The sequence below is a fragment of the Papio anubis genome, chromosome 14 (genome assembly GCF_008728515.1).
Source record: "Papio anubis isolate 15944 chromosome 14, Panubis1.0, whole genome shotgun sequence".
In the NCBI taxonomy this organism is placed as follows: domain Eukaryota; kingdom Metazoa; phylum Chordata; class Mammalia; order Primates; family Cercopithecidae; genus Papio; species Papio anubis.
This window is the reverse complement of record NC_044989.1, coordinates 18,627,010-18,649,550: the sequence shown is the minus strand read 5'-3', so window position 1 is coordinate 18,649,550 and position 22,541 is coordinate 18,627,010. Positions and strand designations below refer to the sequence as shown.

The following is a 22,541-nucleotide window of genomic DNA, read 5'->3' as shown; positions in this document are numbered from 1 at the left end:
CCAAGTTTAATGTGAGATTTTACTTGTGATTTTGATATTTTGATCCCAAGCCTTACAGTTGGAGAAGTCAAATTTTCTGTTTTTGTTTTAACAATCGTTTTAGCTTATAGAATGAAGGAGTGGACACTGGCTAACTTTACAGAATATTTTATCCATAATTAAGAATCTAATGAAGCTGAAAAAGGAACATTGTTTCTTATGGGTTTAAAATAATATAGATGATGTATTTTCATTACAAGTGCTTTGGAGATAAAAATTTGAGGGAGAATAAACCAGAACACACCTGCACACTCACACACACACTCACACACACATTTACACACATACAGAAAAAAAAATACTTTTTTAAGCCTTACCTGCTGACATATGTTGTGTTTAAATGAATATTCACTACATCCAACTCTTGTCACTTTCATCCATCTTAGATATTTAACATTAAATATCTAATATTAACATTTAACATCAATATTTAACATTAACACAATATCTAATAACATTAACACAGAGCTATGGTTGAGTTTGTAAGACAATATCACATGCACAACATATATTTGTGTAAGGCATGATGCTGGGTTCTGGATGTTGACTGAGAGATGAAAGAATGGACATCATTTTGACATTGGAAAAATTCATAAATTTGGTGGAGAACAAACATTTGTCATACAAGCTAAATGAGCTTAAGTTGCATTTTAAACTCAGCAGTTCACAAATTTATCAGTTACAACCTTAATATCTTCTTTGATACCAACTTCCAATTCATCTATCTTATACTTTTCTTACCTTGGCCTCTCCAAATTATCTCAGTTCATCTCTCTTCTTCAGTCAGTCAGTGTCTGCTTCCTGTGGGTAGATCTACAATCCTGTACTAACCTGTCACTCTGTAATTCAAATCTCTCTTGATTGGCACTGTCCAAAATGGTAGCCCCTAGCCACATCTGGCTTTTACATTAAAATTAAAATTAAATTAAACTTTCAGTTTTTTATTCAAACCAATCACCTTTCAAGTGCCCTACAGCCACATATGGCCCATTGCTACTATTGGTGAATGACGCTGGTATTTCCACTGGCTCAGAAAGCTCTGAGACAGATCTGCTCTAATGCACAGTTCAAAGCTCGCTTGCCAGGCTGTTCTCCCCATAGTTTCCTCAGGCAAGTGAGTCTCCAATAAGTTAAATATTCATTGTTTTCTGCATATATTCTGAGCTTCACTGACTTGGGGGCTTTCCTATTTCCAAAGCTTTAAGTGTTCTTTTGAAATCCTATTGTCATTTAAGGCCTAGAATAAAGAATTGTTTCCCCTTCTTTTACGAAGCCTTTTCTTTTCTTTCTTTCCTTTTTTCTGTTTGTCACACAGCCTTTATTTCTCCCTCACTTTTTTTTATTATTATACTTAAAGTTCTAGGGTACATGTGCACAACATGCAGGTTTGTTACATAAGTATACATGTGCCATGTTGGTGTGCTGCACCCATTAAGCCTTTTCTAATCTTCCCAGTGAGAGCTTTGACTCCTCTGGAATCTGACAGCACACTTTGTGCCTCAGCTGTGCTTCACTTAGAGCTCTGTTTCAGCGACAAGAGTTGGATGCAATGAATGTTCAGTTATTCAAACACAGCATATGTGAGCAGATAAGCCTTAAAAAATTGTGAACTGCTGAGTTCAAAATGTAAGTCTTCAGAGGATTTTTTTTTTTTTTTTTTTTTTTTTTTTTTTTGCTCCAGTAGTTGGTTATGCTAAGTTAAAATGGAAGATTTTAACTTAGTTTTTTGAGGTCAGGGGAAGCATGAAATTTTCATATTTCATGACCTCTGGTTTTTCTTCTTTGTGTGTTTTATTTTACTTATTTATTTTTTTAAGTTTTAGGGACATTAAAGATAAAATAAAAGAATAAAAAGGGAAGGACACAATTGGTGACAAAATCTGAAGGTGAAAATGAATTAATAGAGTTATATCAACCATAGATGAGGGAAGGATGGGGTTGCTGCACATTGTAGAATAAAGTCCTATAATTAAATTCTTTTTCTGTTAATTTGCTTTCTGGATCTACGTGAGTTAATTATTGTCACTAAACCTGTGATTTGTTTTTGTTTTATTTTATCTGTAGAATAAAAATAGTAATGCTCACCACATAGGTTGTTGTAAATATCCCTTAAGGTAATATATGTAAAAGCACCTCTTTAAAAAAAAATGTCTCATACAAATGTGAGTGTTTACAGCAAGCTTCCAGGAAAGGAGGGTTTGGAATGGGGAGAAACACATGTTCTCCTGTCCCTTCACAAACCCACTTTCTTCTGACAAAGCCCTGCCGACTGATAAAGTTCCAGTAGGCTCTTTGTGAGTTATCCACAGGGTTCTCTTTTTATCTCACAGAAATATTTATATATCTATACATTTCTATAATATTTTTTATTCTACCCTCCTTGGGATGTAGTTATGACTGTTGAATATTTACTTTTCAGACATTCCTTCTCCCTTTGAAGAAATCCACAAAAGAAAAAGCAAAATACTGACAAGTTTTCAAAGCCATGATTTACAGGAATGAATTCTGAAAAGCAAGTGGCTAACATCCGAGTTCATCATCAAATAATATTTCTAAAGCACCCTCTAGTGTCTGGCCCCAAGCCAGATGATTCAACGCCTGGAGAAGCTACAGACTTTTTCAAAGTAAAATAGACTCACGTCTGCTCTTGAGAAGCAAGTCGGCATCATTTAGGATGCCTTAGGAATGTCTCTCTAAATAAGGATTAAAAATGGATTGCTGTAGAAAAATTAATACAGGTACAAACACTAATAATATTGAGTGCAATTTAAATTCCATTTTAAAATAGATAATAGGGTTTAAAATAACATGTCGAAAATTGTACTGGAATTAGCAAAATTTAAAATCTTAGGAAGAAGAATCCTGATTTGTATGTGAAAAGGTTTTGAACTGAGGAAAATTAAGACTAGCAAGAGTAGATAGGGGTTGTCTAGTAGGAATCATAGACCCATCAGCCATCTGATTATGCTGTGACTGATACTAGCCTGTAGTTTTCACCCAGTAAATTATCAAGTGGTACAGTAGAAAGAGCATGGTATGTAGAATCATAAGACTCATAGTTTGGGGTCAACTCTACTAGTCAGTTGGCCATGTGGTTTGGAACACATCACAAAAGATTTATGAGCCTTCGCTTCTTCACATGTAAAATTGTGATGATTTTGCCAACTTCATAGAATTGTTTAGACTTTAGAGTATTACATAGGATACAACGGACTAGTTCCTTGAACAAAGTACTTGTCCCCAAAATGTTACTATTTTTTCTAGTTGTGTGATTGATTTTGCAATCAGCAATTTAATATTATGCATTCAATACGTTTATAATATGCATTCAATGTGACTCGCATATATTTCATAAAAACAAATTTGAATATTTTTCTCATTTTGTCATTCACATATCTTTGAGAATGGCATCATAGTTTTATTTTGATAATGAAGTAATACAGTCAATTCCTGAATAGGCTAGTTGACTTTAATGAGAAATACCCATTTATTCATTCATTCATTCATTTCATTTTCAACTTTTAAATTAAATCCATAATGGCCCCTTCACTATGGGGTTCTTATATTAATAAGATGGACCAGATACTTTTATCACCTCAAAAAAAATCTTTGTAGGCGGAGCAATAAAGAGTACTGAATCATTTTAAGAAGTCACATAGAAAATGACTTTTGAACATGGAAGGACTCGGCTTGATCAAGCAAATTCTATTTCAAAGTTTTACTTCCAAGGTTATTTATTACTGTGTGGAATCTCACTCCTGGGGCTGGGGTCAAGAAAAATGGGGACACAGGTGTCTGCCTATTTGCACAGGCATTAAAAAGTATTGTAAAATGAGCTCCAGCCTTTTAAGTTACTGTCTTCTTTATAATAATAATCTTTTCCATTTTACAAGGTCTATATTATTTTTAGGTAAGAAAACACTGTAGAGTTCATGTTTTATTGTTCCTTGCAGTTATATAAATTATATTTGGCCAAAACAAATGTAATTCCTACTGTGTGAACTGGGAACCCAAAATGTTGATTTTCCTCAAGTTATAAACAATGTGAAGATATGTTATACTAGGTCACAATTTTCCAGAGCAGAGCAAAATATATAACTCAGTTTTAATAACAAAACTGCATATATCATTAAAGCTTCCTACTCCACACAGAATGTATTATATTACTCTGCCCAGCAAGAGACATCCTTTGTGTAGACCACAATTTCTAAAATACCATTTGATTGAATAGAAAACAGGTTAGCCATTTCTTAGTTTAAAAGAAAACATAATGGGTAAATGCTCATGGACATTCTGCTTTGCCTTTGCTAGTGAATATTAAATTTCTTCTCACTAAGTTTAAATGTCACAGATTTTGTAAACAACAAGGTCTGGGGGAAAACCATTATGACCCTTTTCTGACTATTAGATGAATCTTCATATTTTTAGCAACTTAGAAGCAGATGTCCTCTCCTTTTCAGCACCAATAAACCTTATTTATACATGTACTATATCAACTTCAAGCCTTATTGTAATTATTTACGTACAAGTCTGCCTCCCCAAATAGACTTGCAACTTAAGGCAAAATCCAGACTGCATTATGTTTGTATTCTGAGCCCCTGGTTCAATGTCTACCACAAAGCTGGAGCTCTAGAAATATTAAATAAAAGTGTATATGCTGAAAATTCACCACCAAATTGTTAATTTACCCACCCGCCATTCCTTTCAGAATAACTCCAAAATTTAAGAAATTGTAAGTACTATCTCTACAACACTGATAGGAATCAGGAACTATTTCCTTTATTACAAACTCACAGATGGGATTATTAGCTAGTCTGTCCTCCTTATTTCACAGATGGGGATTTGAGGGACCAGATGAAGGAAGCTTCTTTACTCTTGCTATATCATAAAACTGATACCAATTATGTTTATATGATATAAAAGTAGTCCATGTTAATTCTAAACATTTTGACAAGTTCAAACATACATAAAGGAGCCAGCAACCACATGAAAAGATAACTTGAAAAATCATTAAATGTAAATCAAAACCACAATGAGGTATTACCTCAAACTTATGAGGAAAGCAAAGCAGAAACCAGAAACTACCAAATGTTGGTGAGTATGTGGAGAAACTGGAACCCTTGTGTGCTGTTAGTTGGCTTGTAAAATGGTGCAACTGCTATGGAATAGTATGACAGTTCTTCCAAAAATTAAAAATAGAATCACAGCATGATCTAGTCATTTTACTTCTGGGTATATATCCAAGAGAATTGAAAGCAGGGTCTTGAAGAGATATCTGCATGCCCTTGTTTATAGAGGCAAAACCCAAATGTCCATCAGGGTATTAATGGACAAACAAAATAAGAAATGGAATCTTACCCAATCTTAAAACAGGAAGGTAATCTGTCACATTCTACAACATGGATGAACCTTGAGGACATTATTTTTAGTAAAACATTCCAGTCACAAAAAATCAAATACTGTATTATTTCACTAATATGAGCTCTCCAAATTAGTCAAATTCATACAGACTGAAAATAAAATGTGATTTTTCAGGGGCTACAGGGAGGCAGTACTGGGGAGTTGTTCAATGCATGTAGAGTCTCAGTTTTGCAAAATAAAAATTTCTGGAAGTATGTTGCATCATAATGTGAATATACTCAACACTACTGAATATACACTTAAAAATGGTTAAGATAGTATTTTATTTTTTTCTACACTTAAAAATGTATGAAAATACACATAAAGGAAAAAAATTTAAAAATATATAAAATAACATCAGAAAAGGTCTAATTAATATATTTAGTTGTTTTATGCAATATTTATATATTTGAGATCGTATTATGTAATAATATACCTTATTTTTATAACAAAAATAGGACCAAAGCATTTTTAACTATAGAAATACCAACTTAAAAAGTTCAATGAGAGCTCATAATATGAATAAACCATAATTTGCTTAACCACATCCCAATATTTAAATTATTGTACTTTAAAAAAAAAATTATTTATTTATTTATTTTTGAGATAGAGTCTCACTTTGTTGCCCAGGTTGGAGTGCAATGGTGCAATCTTGGCTAACTGCAACCTCCATCTCCTGAGTTCAAGTGATTCTCCCGCCTCAGCCTCCTGAGTAGCTGAGACTACAGGTGTATGCCACCATGCCCATCTAATTTTCGTATTTTTAGTAGAGATGGGGTTTCACCATGTTGGCCAGGCTGGCCTCAAACTCCTGACCTTAGGTGATCTGCTCGCCCCAGTCTCCCAAAGTGTAGGGATTACGGGTGTGAGCCACCATGCTTGGACTAAATTATTGTACTTTTGTAAGTAATGTTTTATTTCCTATTTTTGTACATTTGTTGTCTATGTTTCTGATTGAGTCTCAGAAGTGAAATTAACAGAATGAACATTTAAAACTACCTGCCATATATTGTGAAATTTAATATCGCTTTACTATTCATTCATAGAAGTAGGAGATGAATGGCTCTGTGCTATCACACCATCTTCTGCATTGATTCTTCTTCACCTTCTTATCATCGTCATCATCATCATCAATAAATTTGTAAGGAAGGAAACAGCATTGCTTACTGATTTTCATTTCTTTGCTTGTTAGTAAAACTGATACAACTGAATGTACTTTCCAGTTACTTGTGTAAATTATTTTTTTACATTCAGATATAGCATAAATTGATCAATATTTGAGACCGTCATGAAGAAACTTAATTTTTTATCTATCATATTGGGCTGCAAATATTTTTCCTAGCTTCACATCTATTTTTAAATTCTGTTTTGTAAATATACAATTATAAATCTCTGTACAGAGACATATTTAATTTATTTTTATTTAAATTTTTATTTGATTTTCAACTAACTACAGTGTAGTCAATGATTTTGAGATTTCAGTGAACATCTCATGAAATATTTAGTAAAATTTTCAGTACTATATCTTGAAAAGTCTTGTAGGAGTTTTTCATAGGACAGTTTAGGACCGACACATGAAGTCTGGAATAACTGGTGCAACAACATCAATGGCAATCATAACGACAAAAACAAGAAAACAAACAAATAAACAAACAACTTGTAGCTACATCTCTGAGTGTCTGCTTTCTGCCAGGCACTGAGTTGACTGATGTAACTCATTAGCTTAAATCATATGACAGCCTTATGAAGCACGTGCTATTATTATCACCATTTTTTGCAGAGCATCCAAGTGGCATAATATGTTATGTAATTTGCTACAATCACTCAGTGGTTAGTTGGAACTGAGTTTTGACTGCAGTCCATCTGTCTTCAGAAATCTGGGGCTCTCTCACCACTGAGATATGTTGCCTCTAAAAGTTACCAAGCTGCCTCAAAATCTTTGCAAGATTCATTTAAGGACTTATTAAAATTGCCTTTATGTTTCTAGATGTAATTTTTTCCTTAATATTTCGGATTTTGCAATGCTTTTACTGTTTTTGGATGACTTTTAATTTTTTCTCATTATATTTTCTTGTTGATTACTTTTAGTATCCGCACACTCTACTGAATTCTTACTAATGTTAAGTGGTTACAGTTAATTTTCTTGAGTTTTCTAGTTGTTATTTCTTATGGAAACTGTATTCCTACTTGCGTTCAATATCTTATAGTAATAGCCACAAGTTCTATAACCATTGAGTACTAAAGGGCAGAGCATGTATGTGTGTTTTGTTTCTAAATATCATGGATATCATTTAGGTTTTCACAACTAGGCATAGTGAAGGTTGTCAGGTTAGTAAAGTATTACTTATCATGTTTTACGTATATTTTTAATTTAAGATCTTCTCAATAAAAATAAAAGTTTTATTGTATTTAAAACCATTTGGCATTTTATTTAGATGACAATATATGATTTTTAACCTCCTTATTTGTCTTACATAAAAAATAAAAATGGCATCTACATTTCCATGGCAATTGTCATCAGTTTTAAGCGGTTTGCATGCATTTTCATACTTCATCTTCACAAAAACCCTGTGCGGTAGTCACTGACATATTTTCTTTTCCAATTAACAGATGAGAGGACTGAAGCAAAGAATGGTTAGTGACCTCCACAAGGCTATATAATGAGTTAAAGGAAGACCTGAGATTTAAGTGCAAAATGATCTGCCTCTACAGCCAATGTTCCTAATCACTTAGACACATGAGGATACCAGTGGAAAGAGGTTTTGAGAAGTCGTCCAGAATTAAAACCTGTATCAGGGAGACAGAGAAGGCCAATGCATACATACCTACAAGAACTGGATGCAGCTTAACTCTAAAAGGAAAAAAAAAATTAGTCTATTTAATAAGAGTCCTCACTTTTTGGAAATCATCTCAGGGTATACTTTTATATGTCAAGGGTAAGTTTCCTGTATACCCGTTCCCATTTCTGTCTCTTCATAATGGGCAGTAAGTGAAGCATATAAAGGAAAAGATCAATTGTTTCGCCTGCTGATCAGAACTGCAGAACTCTCCTCTATATTTTGAAATCAGGAACTCTGAGTGACCATGAGGAATCAGAGAGGAGGAAGGTTGCAAGGAAGGAGTGTCTAAGCAGAGAAATTGGGCTCATGGATATGAGCATTCTGGTGCCAACTCAGAGACCAGAGGAACACATTCCATGAGATATTATTCAAGAGATTTATTACAAGCAGGAGCTTTACACTGGTGGCCCTACTGATTTGCCCTCTCTTTAGAATGCAATGCTCTGCCTCTTTTGCAAAATATCAGAACGAGTTACACAATATAGAAACAGTATACATAATCAGACAAGCAGGGAATCTCAGCTATGAGAAGGGGGAAGAAGGAAGTGACAGCCAAGAATCATCTAATGTAAAAGGAAAACCACCAACGAGAAAGAATAACTGAAGAGCTAAGAGCAGAGGGAAATAAAGAATAAATATAAAAATAAATATTAAAACAGAAGGATACCTTCCTCTTGAAATAGAAAATAAGAAATGGAATCAGACTAGAAGAAGTTTGTTTCTCCTAGTTAGTTCTCAGCATTAAAACATTAGATCTGGCCATGTGCCTGGCCATTCCTTTTTCCATTTTTTCTCCTCTAAACATATTGAAGGCCAAACTATATTTTGAGGACTATGTTTAAGACACTAGGGAATGATTACAATGATTTTCATCATATGTGGTTAACATTTTTGGAAGTTTTGGCACTTAAATTCACAGGTTTTAGTTATCTGTAATATTGATCTGTAATAAATAGTCCACTACTTAGTGACGGTAAATAAATGACACATCACTCCATTATACTTTTGTTGATTTGCACACACTACGGGGAGCGTATTTTATTTAACAATGCAAAGAGTGTCCATGTTAAGTTTGTTTTGTTGCTATGTGTACTGTTTAGTCCCAGGATACCTTGAACTGGAAAGAAGCCCTGTTGAGGGACAGGATTACATAATTCTACCTTTTTGGTAAACTGTCTTGGGCCTTGGTGTCCCCAGCTCAGATATCCGTATATCGAGAGGTATGTGGATCTTGCATTGTTCATTCTGGTTTGACCTTAAGCCAAAACCTTTTACAGAAGCCTGAGTCCTGGGGCTTCTTCCTAAGCAACCACCACTGTCACAGAAGTAGCCAATCCCTGCTTATTACTGCAACTCGTGTTGACAGGAAATGGGGTGCTGACCCTTTTCAAAAGAAAGGCAATGAAAAACCATTCCCCTGCAGGTGGAGTTTTCTGGCTCATGTATGGCTTAGAAATGAAATTAGCCATTGGAAATTTCATTCAGGTCAGTCCAAATGCTGCAAAGTACAACAAATGCAGACCTTTCCACATTTGGTAATCAAGTTCAATTTCTCTCCACATTGTTCCTCTAAAGCAGACAGCTGTGAAACCTGTATTAATTGCCTTCTGTGTACCCAGTTGCTGCCAGAGTTTACAGACACAGACCATCCAGAATGAGCTTTTACAGGGTTGTGAGCTAGTCTGGGAGACCAGAGTCACCCACACAAACTGCTCAGTGAACAAGGCAGCCTATGACAGAGTGGCCAGCCATGTGGTTCAGACAATAGAGTTCAGAGCCAACAACAACTGCTAAGTGCATTGTACAGCCAACTCCAAGAGAAATGGGAATATGACAAAATGGTATAAATAAGATGCCTGATTTGGATATTTCAACCTCCACTGTTTCCTTTCTTCCAACTTCAATTTCCCTGTAACAGTTCAAAAACACTTTGTAGCAGTAATCACTTTAAAATGAATTTTAAACTAATAGGCACCCACTCTAAAACAATGTTCTTATTTTGGATGGACCCACCATCCATCCATCACTCTGACCACTCCAGCAAAATGATGCGTAATCCATCTCAGAGCTTTCTGCACATTGTTCCCCTGTTCAAAAACATAAATGGCTTCCTACAGCCAACATCAATCAGCCTCTGCTTGGAGATCCATAGTCTCCCCAGCAGGGCCCTGCCTCACCCCGATTTGCAGCACAATGGTTTTTCCTTCAGGACCTCTTCAAGAAAGTCCTCCATATCCCCCATACTGATTCCCTCATTCTGTGATCTCATGCGGTCATGCTAGCTTATAGAGTTGACGACATATCTGATTTGACTGTTTCCTAAGTGCAGGCCTTGTTTTGTCCAGTTGGATGACATTTTTCTCCAGTACAGTCCTATGCAATGTGATTGGAACTATTTTTACTTTTCCTACAAGAGAGGGCACATGGTTTATAAATGTTCAATGTTTAATAAATCTCCAAGTTGTTAGTGTTAATTTCAGTGGAACTAGAGCATACGGTAATTGTGAATGCAGACCCAGGACTAGGGATGAGGCAAGTGAGGTGCTTAGGGTATAAAATTTAAGGTGGCACTCACTCTCAGCTGTGGACCCTGCACTTGTGGGACCCTAAGAGTAAGTGCCTCCTTAGACTGTGTCCCAGATGCTTTGCTCCTCTCACCCTAGAAGCTGCCATGATTGGATGGTATTATGAAGCATGTTTGCAGGATCTGCATTTCCACCATAGGAATAAACATTGGCTTTGTTTCTCCCATAGTTATTCCTAAACAAGATCAACATGTGTGTATGCATACAAAGGGGCTAATTCCTCCAGGATGGCCCTCTACAATGGTGACAAAAACATAAAAATAGTAGAGTTAAGATGCCACCTCCTTCCTCAACCTCAAAGAAGGTGTGGCTTTGGTGAAAAGAACTTGTCTCTGAGTCAGATCTAATTGGCATCAAAGCCTAACTTCACTCTTTGCTACCTAATCTTAACTGAACCTCTACATATTATTTGGCAAAGCTGTAGAATAATAAGAATGAAAAGACACACACACACAAAATAAATAAATAAAAGGAGGAGGGGGGAAAGAAAAGCAGGTAATAATCATAGATTTTTTTATGAGGACTGATTAGAATTACATATAAGAAAACAGCCCTAAATAGTACTTCATTATTATTATTATTTTTGTTGTTGATAATTTTGGCTTGCTGTTTTGAGTGCACTCATAAAAACAGTTGCTTAAGTATGGCATTCTATGCACATATATCTCTAAATGCACATAAAAATCATAATATATATTAATGTACCCATACAAAAATTGCTTACCTAATAATGCTAGTGAGAGATAAAATAGAAATTCTAGCCACTAAGAAAAATGAAATATTGAATGGGGCCACTTAGAAAGTGTCTTTGGATTCAATGTTGTGTGCAACAGGAACCATTTCTTTTATCGACCTTCAAATTGGGAGACATCAAAGTTAATGGCAGCATTGATACCATTAACAAAAACTGAAGACACAATAGGAGCAGAAGATATGGGGACAAAATGACACAAGCTTGAATTGCTAGTAGCACCCAAAGCAAACGATGATTTCTCTGGGAACAAAATGGCACTAAAATGAAGTGGGTCATTTTCTATACCATCTATGCCATGATGTAAGACAGTCACGTGCTTTCTGAAGCTGTTGCATTTAGATATCATGGTTATGTGTGTTGTGAAGATCTTGGTAAATTCATAAAATAGTTTCCCAGTTGAGACCATTTCTACCATTAGGCATGATGTTTCCATGACTTATTCTATCAAGAGTAGACTGGCATTGAATCAATAAATATGTGTACATGTAGCTTTGAACCACAAATGATCTTACATAAATTAATAAGGCAATTGAGACTGTGTAGACCTGTTTTGAAAAACAATTCATAAGACCAAAATGGAAAAAAATGGTAAAATATTTACTTCTAGCCACTATATTAGGGTTATATGCAATCAGGTCACTTCCCAGGGCCTAATGAACTATTAGCAGTGACACTAGAATTTGGGTATAAAAGTTTTTACATAAGCAATTTGAAGAATGAATTAATTCGTGTTTCCAACCTCACTGAAAAGATATATATTTGTTAGTCTTTTATTTCTTATTTTTTTGCTTGAGTTGTTTAATTCTTTTGCTTGAGTGTCCTGAGAAGTTTTATGTATGCCAAATTCTGAGGCAGTGACATTAAAGAGAGGTTTAAACCTTATTCTAAGGACAGTGGCCTTTAAATATGATCTTAGAGAGAAAGGAAAGGAACCAATGAAATGATCTAATATTAATATCCCATTAATAATGTAGTATTTAGGACAAGTAAGTTAAGCCAAATGTTAACTGAAATGTCTCCCAGTTGGGTCAGAGTCTGAACATCCCCCTCCAGTGTAAACACTCCAGCCTTGTGCCCAGGAATTACAGTGTGGGCCAAGGACCAACTCACACAGCTTTCACTGCCCAATGAGCATGCAGTTAAAACAACTAAAATAACATGACATAAAGACACAAGACACGTTGAAAAACAAACTCTTACACACACACGACAAAGAAAAAAACTTGATATTAAACAGCCCCAAATTATCTTCTATTAACAACTCAATTCTATTGGTAGCCCACCACACTGATGGCTTGAAATCTTCCAGCTCTCATTTAAGAGTCTCAGGGAGTCTGATTTACTTCTCAATGGCCCATTCATCCTTTGAACGTTTACTCTGTAGCCTGTGCAGTTATAACCTACTTTGGATTTCATACATGAAAACTGACCTCCAGCACCCAATATTTTTGCCAAGTCTCAGTAAAGGCTCTTGGAATAATTTAGAGTTTGCCATAATGACAAGTTTAAGATTCAATTATTAAGTGTAGTAATTTATTTTTACTATGTTTGTAAAATGGCTTTCGCCCAACTAATTTCACTCCCCTTCACAGCCAAAAGGCCTAAGATAGCAACGATGATCCTCACAGCAACACACAACAGGGCAGTTCGCTCTTGGTTGTTTAATGCCACGTCAAACAGAAGGATTTCTACAGGACTCAGATGGAGACATTTCTCTCTTGCCTTAGTTTGGGCAAAAAATTGATGTCCTTCAGATAGCTGTAATGGATGGTGAGGACGGCAGAGAGTAATCAGGCCCAGCCCGAGGCAAATGCCAAAAGTTTCCCAGAAGGATAAATCTTGTTTCCTGCCTTACTTCACAGAATTAAGCCTTAAACAAGTCATGTTCTGTGGCTTGGATGCTGTGTTTATATCAGCTTTGGCTCCCTGGCTTGTGGTTGGGAACATTGTATTGGTCTGTAACTCAGGACGGTTTTCCTGAAGCAAGAAATCACTACGCCGGTATCTTTATCTCCCATTCCATTTTATTTGTTCTATTAATACTGGCAAACGAGCTCTGAATGGTAAGTGGATTCACAGGAGACAGTGACATTGACCAGGTGCAGCTCGCAAAGCCAGTGATTTAGCGCTCTGAGTTGGTAACCGTCTTTCCCAGGAGTAGTATGAAAGATGCCTCTTCGTAAAGGATTTTGTTTTGGAAAATAATAACAGTACCTCATCTGTGCATGGCTCATTCTCGATAGGTTCAGGAAAGAATCTTTTCTGTAGAGTTCAGGGTAGGCTGAGACCTTGTGGTCTCTCAGTGTCTTAAATGAAACCAAATCCTCTGGGGAGTGCATTCGTTTATGGTTAGCAACAGGCGACTTCCTGTTTCAAAGCAAAATGGGCTTGAAGAGGCTTATAAAAAAGACTCAAAAGGTTTCTTGGACATCAAATGACTCTAGTAAAACATTTCGATGAGTTAAGTGTAAATGTACCAGCAGCATACGGATTAAATTCCCTTCTAAATAAACATTAACAGAGAACATGTTTGGCAAAATGCATTCTGAGTTTTGCAAAACTGAAAACATTTGAAAAAGGAGTGTGAGATATTTGATGAACTCAGAAAGCAGCCGGATTGCCCATCCCATACTTGAATATTGTCTTTGGATGTTCTGCAGATGTCAAATAAATTAGGATGCAGATATTAAGGCCAATGTCTGCTGCAGAAATGATCAGCTATCTGTCAGTTAGGATGGTGTTTTTGTGTATACCCTGTTCCTGTATGTGTGGCTGAACAGAGCCGTGGGGGGCCTGTAACCCTTTCCTCACCTACAAGCATTTCAGTCTTCTTTCCTGGATTCAGTCCTGTAAGACCTTCTATTATTCACAGCTTTTCCAACTGTTTTGCTGCTTGTGAGCTATTTTGGCTTCCAAAGAGGATTCCTGCTTTGCTATATATTTACAGTGAAACTTTGGTGTCAGCAGGCAGATGACAGCCTTGGGGTTGCTTGGGCCAAGGCTTTTTATCCAGAAGCCACTGTCCTTGTCAAGACTCTTATTATCTCTCACTATCTCTTTTTTCTGACATGCTCCCGAAACAAAATTTATGAATCCTTTGAGATAGTGGAAGTAACAGTGGAACAGAAAAGATTAAGGGAAGAAACATTTTACATGGGCCATCAACTACACTTGGTAACTATTAATAAATGTAGAAAATAATCAAATGTTACTCTAAGGGTTGAGTTTTAGTGATCATATCAATGGCGAAGTCACTGAATTAGACAAGCACCGTTAGAAATCTTTTCCATTATTAAGTCCGAAAGAGCAGGAAAACACACTATTGGTATCCTTTTTACAAAGTATTTGACCCAGAATAACAAACAGTTATGTCATAGGGCAAACCTCATACAATTTGGATGTCACTACCTTGTAGTCTGTAATTGCACTGACTTACGATCATTTTGGTCTTGAACAGTACTTGCAGAAAGTAGATTTGAAGAAAATTAACAGGCCGATACTCAGCAAGTATTATGTTGAAATATTTAAAAGACTAAAGGTTTAGCTCAGTGTATTTTGGCAAATAATATTATTTATAGATAAGTAATGATCCACTACCATACCAAAAATAATACAGACAATTAATATGCTACTCATATTAAAGTGTTTACTAAAGCCTTTATAGGGAGCACCCACTTCTCTTTTTGGAATTATTCAACAGCCAAACAACTGTCAGCATCTTCTCTTCTGCTATCTTCATGCATTCATTAAATGGTTTTTCCATTAAGGCCATGGTGAGACTGAGTCTGTTGATTTCATTTCTCTCTACTTTCAAATTACTCTACATATGGTTGCCAGAGTTTTCTTTCAAAAGGACTAGTCTTGTTATTCACCTGTTCAATAATCTTTGATGCCTACCAGGTGCCTCCAGAATAAAGCCCAAGTTCTTTAACCTGGTGTTCAAAACCCTCTGGTCTGGCCCTAATTCACCTTTCAGTTCATGTTCCACCACCTCATAATCCGGGCATACCAGACAAATTCCCTATTCCCAGATTCCACATGTTCAATATGCTCTCATAGTATTTACTACTTCTTCTCAGCATTTTGCACACTTGAAAATATTTGCTAAATTATTTGTTTAAACAGAGTTTTCCCACTAAACTCCCAGTTAAGTGAGGGTAAGGGTTGTGTCTGCCTCATGTATTCTGTTTCCTCAGGGTCCATCTCAGTGACTGGAACACAGTAGGTGCCCTGTGATACCTGTGAACTCATGGAGCCACCTTTCTGTTTTCTTGTGGCACTGACTGTGTGTTTATATTATAGCACTTATGAATTCCAGTTTGTCTATCTGACTTTCCTACCATGATTCTTTGAGCCTAGAGGGCAGAGACTGTGCCTTCATTCATTTCTGTATCCTTAGCACCTGGTGTAGTGCTTAGCACACCCTGAATACTCAATACATATCTGATGAAGTTAAAGAACATTTGCTGCAGGTTCTAAAAAATCATGCCATTCCTTAGGTAAGCTTACAGGCATGGTGACAATTTTGAGATGTAGCTCTCACTCCTGCATAGAAGGCAACATTCTAGGGCAGGCAAGTTATAGGTCATAGGCCAAGTCTGTCTGCCACCATCTCTTTTTGTAAATAATTTTATTGGAATATTCATTTTTATACTGTCAATGTCTGCTTTCATACTACAATAGCAGGTTTGAATAATGGCAGAGACTAAGGACTTTCAAAGCCCAAAATATTTTCTATTTGGTCTTTTATATATGAAGTTTACTGTCCACTGTTCTAGGGAAAACACACAAATAAGAATACTAATTGTATTTACTTTATATAGTGGTTGTAAGCATTAAATTAAGTAACATCTACAAAACGCTTAGTACCATCTTTGGCATATATTAATTGTCAAACTGTTAGGTATTATCATCATTATAGTATCTTAATTATTTTCTAACAGTTGCAAACATAGGGAGGAGCAGGCCAGTAGAAACTCGATATAGGCCATTCTAGAAGCAGGGATGGAAGAAGTCAAATCTAAGAGCTTGGCATTGAGCTAGAAGCAAAGTACAAAACAGACCAAGTGTTGATAAAAATGTCATTTGATATCAGTATATGACCATCATATACCTTGATGGTTTTATTATCACCCCCATTTTACACATAAGAAACCTAAGACACCAAATCCTCGTCCATTTGTCACAGATACTCAAGCTAGAAGTCATGGGGCTGAGACTAGAAATCAGAACTTGAAAGGACTGTCCACATGAGAAAGAAACCGAAACAAGTCTGTTCCCTGTCTCAGGCAAACAATCATCAACTGGGCTAGGACGATTTGGGAGACAGAATGACCAAAAGCAACCAAAACCTTGCAAGTTGTGGGAATCCAGAAAGGAAGCATTAACACTGAAATCAATCTCCTGAGTAATAAACATATAAAGAGCTGATCAATGTCATTAGTGATTAGGGGAATACTAATCAAGACCACACTGATGTATTATTTAACAAACAGATACATTTTGCAATTGGCACATGTTTTAAAAGTCTGATATTGCCAAGTGTTTGAAAGGATAAATTGGAGGAAGATTTTAAACTTCGCTGATGGGATTGTAAAATTGGTGCAACCACTTTGGAAAACAGCTTTACACGACCTTTTAAATCTGAACATTTATATATCTTATAGCACAACAAATATACTCTTAGATATGTACCCAACAACAGTTGCACATACACGAGAGGGAATGTGTGCGTGAATGTTCACAACAGCCCTAGTTTTAACAGTTAAAGCCTAGGTACTCATCAACAGAAAAATGTACAAGGCCTCAGCAAAGGACTTTCACACAACAATCCAAACAGATGAAGTATAGCAATTAACAATAGGGATTCACCTTAGTAATATAATATTAAGATATTAAGCAGCAGCTAAATAAGTCACTAAATTTTTCTTATAGCATGGCATGATACATTTCTGTGAAATGAAAAGCTATTGAACTAAATAAAGAACATATAGAGATGCAGTAAAAATATATAGAATTTAAATAATATATAGAGATGCAGTAAAAATATATAGAATTTAAATAATATATAGAGATGTAATAAAAATATAGCAAGAAAATGATGAACACAGGAGTTAGAATGATAATTTCTTAGAATGTAGGAAAGCAATTTCAAGATCCAATTGAGCTGTGTTTCACAAGGGTGGAAGTTCATTTATTCCTTTATTCATTCAACAAATAGTATTAAATATTTATATATTAAATGCTGTGAAATGATAAAAATTATTAAGCACCAATTAGGTGTAAAGCTCTGGTATAAGTATAAGAGTAGTAATGGAACAGACAAACATGACTTTTACCTTCAAAAGGCTTGTGTTCCAATGGGAGAAAGGTTCTGGAGAAGACTAGGATCCAGAAAGTGTTTCTATCTTAATGAGGACAATAACATTCATCTTTGGAATGGAAAGAGTCTTCCCAAATTTCTTCCTGTATGTAACTTGTAAGTTCAGCAGGACTTCTGTAAAACAAATCCAAGTTGAAAATAAATAACAAATTCATAGATACCTGAGTGTAGCATACCAAACCAACACTCAGAAGATATATTTGTAGAAAATATAAAGACATTGGTAACTACTTCACACCACTTACACACAGCTCCTCTTCCAGCACCAAGAAATTGATTATTTTAATTGATGAATTTATTAATAAACATATACTGAATCCCAACTATACATAAGTCCCTGTGCTTGAATTTGAATGGCTTTAAACAGTTGTTACTGAAACTTTAACAACATGCCCCAGCAGCAATGACTGCAGAAGAGATTTGGTCTCAAATAGTACAGATTTGTGAGTTCATATGAAGCTACATAGCCAGCAAGGTTGACACAAGATATTTTCCTAATGACTCATGAAGGTAACAGGTTTGCATAAAGCATGACTCCTTGCAATTTATTTGGGGGAGTTGCTGATTGCTGCATGCTTAAAGCTCAAAATTCTAACTCTGGTTAATGAAAAGGTTAGAGCTGCTGAGTCAGACATGAAAGACCTGAAAACTACCCAGGTTATGGGCATCCTCACTTTCTCCTGTGCACAACTCTGATTCCTCTGTAGTTAGTCCTCACAACTCTCTCTCTCAGCCTTACTCTCTTACTACCTAACTTCATTGTCACTAATTCCTGAGCTCTTTCTCACAAGTTTTCATCTTGATTTGACTTTACTTTCTGCTCACTGAAAAGAAACAGGTTAACTTCTTCTATATCTTTGTTTTTATAAACAAACTAACTGTTGGATGAGACCAGCTTAATGCATCCCCCAATAATCTGTTTGCTAGGACCCACAGAGTAGGACGTAAGGTTATTGTTGAAATTACTGGTAAATTGGATTCCATGCTCCCTTTGAGGGACTGCATCAAAGTAAGCACTACTAATTCAATTATCTGCTAATCCGAACAGAGGACCAGGCCGAGAACTGGAACCATGATAATAGGGCTTCCATGTTCTTCTGCAGAACAGCCTCAGGGAACTGTCCATACTGCCCAGGATGCCACCTCAGGGTGAAACATCCAAGGTTTGCTAGTTAGTGAGAGGCACTCATCGGTAAGAAGCTTTCTTTCTAATTTTAACCAGTTGTCAGTACATAAGACAGGAGGGAATCAGAACCTAATTGTGGCTATAAGAATGGATGCTGTGCAGAAATCACGTGACTGGGAGAGTGACTCCCTCTCTCAGACAGGAAAAGATAATGCTCAAAAGGGAAGAGCCAAGGACTATTGGTCCACACTGTGAAAGAAGCAGTTTGTTTGTTTTGTGGGTGCGTTTTCCCTCTGTAAACATGTTCTGAGGCCAAGTGATTGGTAAATGTTTTATAAACTGGAAGTATAAACACAGACATTCTCTTCCAAAAATGGATCTTTAGGACTTCCCTAGAGAACTTGCTATTGTTTCTTCTGAATTCTGAATCTGGTCTTAATGAAAATGTTACACATCTAATATTTGAGGTGCTAATCCCAACATCAAAGAGAAGAAATGTTGAAAGGTTTTGAGACACCCTACGAAAAGCCATTTCTGCTTCTGTGAAGGACACTTAAATGACATGCCTTAATAAAGGAAGAAGAGAAAAGAGATGACTGTGTGTGTTTGTGTCTGTGTGTGTGTGTGTGTGTGTGTGTGTTGGGGTGGGGAGAGCTGGTACTTTGAAGAGCATTCTCCTTTAACCACATGTTCTGAGGCCTCTGCTCATGCCAAGTGACAGTTCAGTTTTCAAAGTCATTGTTATATGCTTCTATTTTTTTCTCATAACATGACACCTTTCCTCTAAACTGGTCATGAATTGCTTTGAAATAGCTATTTTGATACAACTCAGAAATATTAATAAAACATCTATACATTGAGTGTATTGAATGCTTCACCAAATGGTGGACTTCTAAATAAATGGTCTCTCTGCAAATAAGATGCTTCTTCCCCTACCAACTTGCAGAGGGCTGGCCTAGAATTCAGCTCCTAACACATCTGTTCTCAGTTCAAGAGCCCCTACTCTGTCCTCCTAAATGATATCATTCAGCTGGATAAGAAAATTACAATATTTAAACTGTCCTGGAAGAAGAACAATATGTTTGGGGAGAGCATGTAGTGTGTACTGCCAAGGGAATGTACTCAAGTGTTCAGAGACAATCTTTCCTTACACATCTTTCCAGAAGAGAGAGGGCAGAGACTCTACAGCCTCTTATGTAAACCTTGCCCTGTGCAAGGGCCCCCTGGGATTTCCCTAGAGGGTCGTAATTGTGGACAATGTCTATTTTTGGTTTATGTAACACATCCTTTGTCATTTGGCTTCGGATGATATGTACATATTCGGGGATCTCTGAGAACACACACAGTGTGTGTGTTCTGAGCTTATCAGTCAATTGGTGTTTAACTACAGGCATCACCTCACCTCTGAGTTTTACATTTACTGAATCTGATATTGTGAAGAATATGTTTCCTGATTTCTCCCCCTCCCCTTCTTCTCCCTCCCAATTCAAATCAACACAGTGGAATTACCAAACTAAAGAAAGGAGGTTGGTCACTAGTCTTACCCTATAAGGAACCACAAATTAAAAGTTGAACTATAATTACCTCTCTTTCTCACTCTCACTCCTCGTAAACAGATTAGGATATTTTCCCACTTTTCTCACTTATACCAGTGCTAGATTTGCAATCTTCTCTTCCTGCCTTTCCTCTGGTGTCCTCTTCATTGAACTTAAACTCCACATTGATGACCACCCCTGCCCCCAACCCATTTATCCTCAGCCTCCTTAAATCTAGCGTATTTCAGCCAACTTCAAGCACAGCCACCCTTTGACTTTCATCAGTGAATAAACACATGTCTACTTGTGATAAACTATACAATGAACACCCCACTCTTCTGATTCAATCTATCTTTTTCAGACCTAATGCCAACAACCTAGCAAGAGTCCTTGATTTCTCCCAAATCTTCTTAATCGCTTTCCTGTCTCTGTCTCAGCTGAAGATCCACAGACCATTATTCTGACTTCCTAAATATTCGAGGTTCCCACCTCTGTACTTTAGCACAAATAGCCTCTACACAGGACTAACCTCTGTTTACACACATCCTAGATATGTTTTAAGACCAAAACACAGTTGCCTTCACAAAGCTTCCTCCTATGTCTAGATGCCAGGTTTAACTTAGTCTTCCTTCTGCTCTTCACAGCACTGTGTTGCTTTGGTATACTATATAGCTATACTTTGCTATTCAACTACGTCCTATCCGTGGACACCAACTACGGCAAACGGGATGAGACTGGTAAATGAAATGACATATGGGACACTGACCATGAGATCTGTGAGGAGGACAGTGGAGTCTCGCTCTGTCTCTTCCTTCATTCTTTGGCCAAATGTCAGCTTTTCATTGAGATTTACTTTGGCCCTTTTTGAAATCATAGCCCCACCAAAACACATGCTGATCCTCTTTCCCCACCTTACTTTTTTTCTAGAGCATGTATCACTTCTTAACATATTATGTGATGTATCTTGTTATTGCATTTATTATTTATTTTCCCCCTATTCACTTGGATGTGAACTCAACAAAGACAAGAATTTTGTCTGTTATGTTTACTGTTGTATCAGAAATCTTAGAATAAACCCTAGATCCAACAGAATCTGCTTAGTAAATATTGGTCATTGTTGATAATATTGTGGTCAGTCGCATAGCTAATGCATTTGAGACACAGAGAAGATCATTTTTTAGATGCATTTCCTCTGTATGACAAAATTATTTTAAGTTATGGTCAGGAAATAAGGCAAAAGATAATAAGAGCCAAAAATAGCAGACACTGACTAATTTATTTCATTCATATCTTTAATCATATTATTAAAAATATAAATTAATATTAAAGTTCAAAAAACCCAATTCTGCATAACTATTTATTTAACAGTTATTATATGTACCTAAGAGTTTGAACTTTGGTTCTTTGGTTGCAGCCTGATATAAAAATGTTGTGTAAATAATTATCTAATAGCCAATAACCGAATTTTAAGAAAAACAAAATATCTTAAAAGGTACAATTAAGTCATGTCATTAACGTTTGATTTTATGTACATATTCTTTTGTTTTACAACAATGAACAATGTTAAAGAATAAAGTATCTTCATAGCTTATGAAGATACGATTTAAATTCAGTAAAATATTTATATATTTGTAGGTGAACTAATGTGTACTTATCAAACAGAAATATCATGTCTCACTTCACAGTTTCTATTCTGACCATTGACTTAAATTTTACAAATAAATAAATGAATAAATAAACACTCCAAGCAGTCACAGGAATGACTCAGATTTTGTCTCTTTGCCTTTAAAAGTCATGATTTTCACATAAATAGAATTAAAAGCAAAAATCATGTGATTATCCCAATAGACATATAAAAAGCTTCAGTAAAATCCAAAATT

General features: G+C 36.0%; 2 long non-coding RNA genes across 4 annotated transcripts in view; one reads left to right on the top strand and one right to left on the bottom strand.

Moving 5' to 3' along the window:
• The window catches only part of LOC103876755, a 56,543-nt gene extending 54,010 nt beyond the window's left edge, over window positions 1-2,533 (top strand). The window contains exon 6 of the long non-coding RNA XR_004178188.1: window positions 2,459-2,533. This is a non-coding gene — a long non-coding RNA (uncharacterized LOC103876755). The remainder of the gene's footprint in view (window positions 1-2,458) is intronic.
• The window catches only part of LOC103876756, a 428,348-nt gene that overhangs the window by 74,946 nt on the left and 330,861 nt on the right, over window positions 1-22,541 (bottom strand). For all 3 annotated transcript variants that reach the window (XR_004178190.1, XR_004178189.1, XR_002516544.2), the window contains one exon: window positions 17,957-18,114. This is a non-coding gene — a long non-coding RNA (uncharacterized LOC103876756). The remainder of the gene's footprint in view (window positions 1-17,956; window positions 18,115-22,541) is intronic.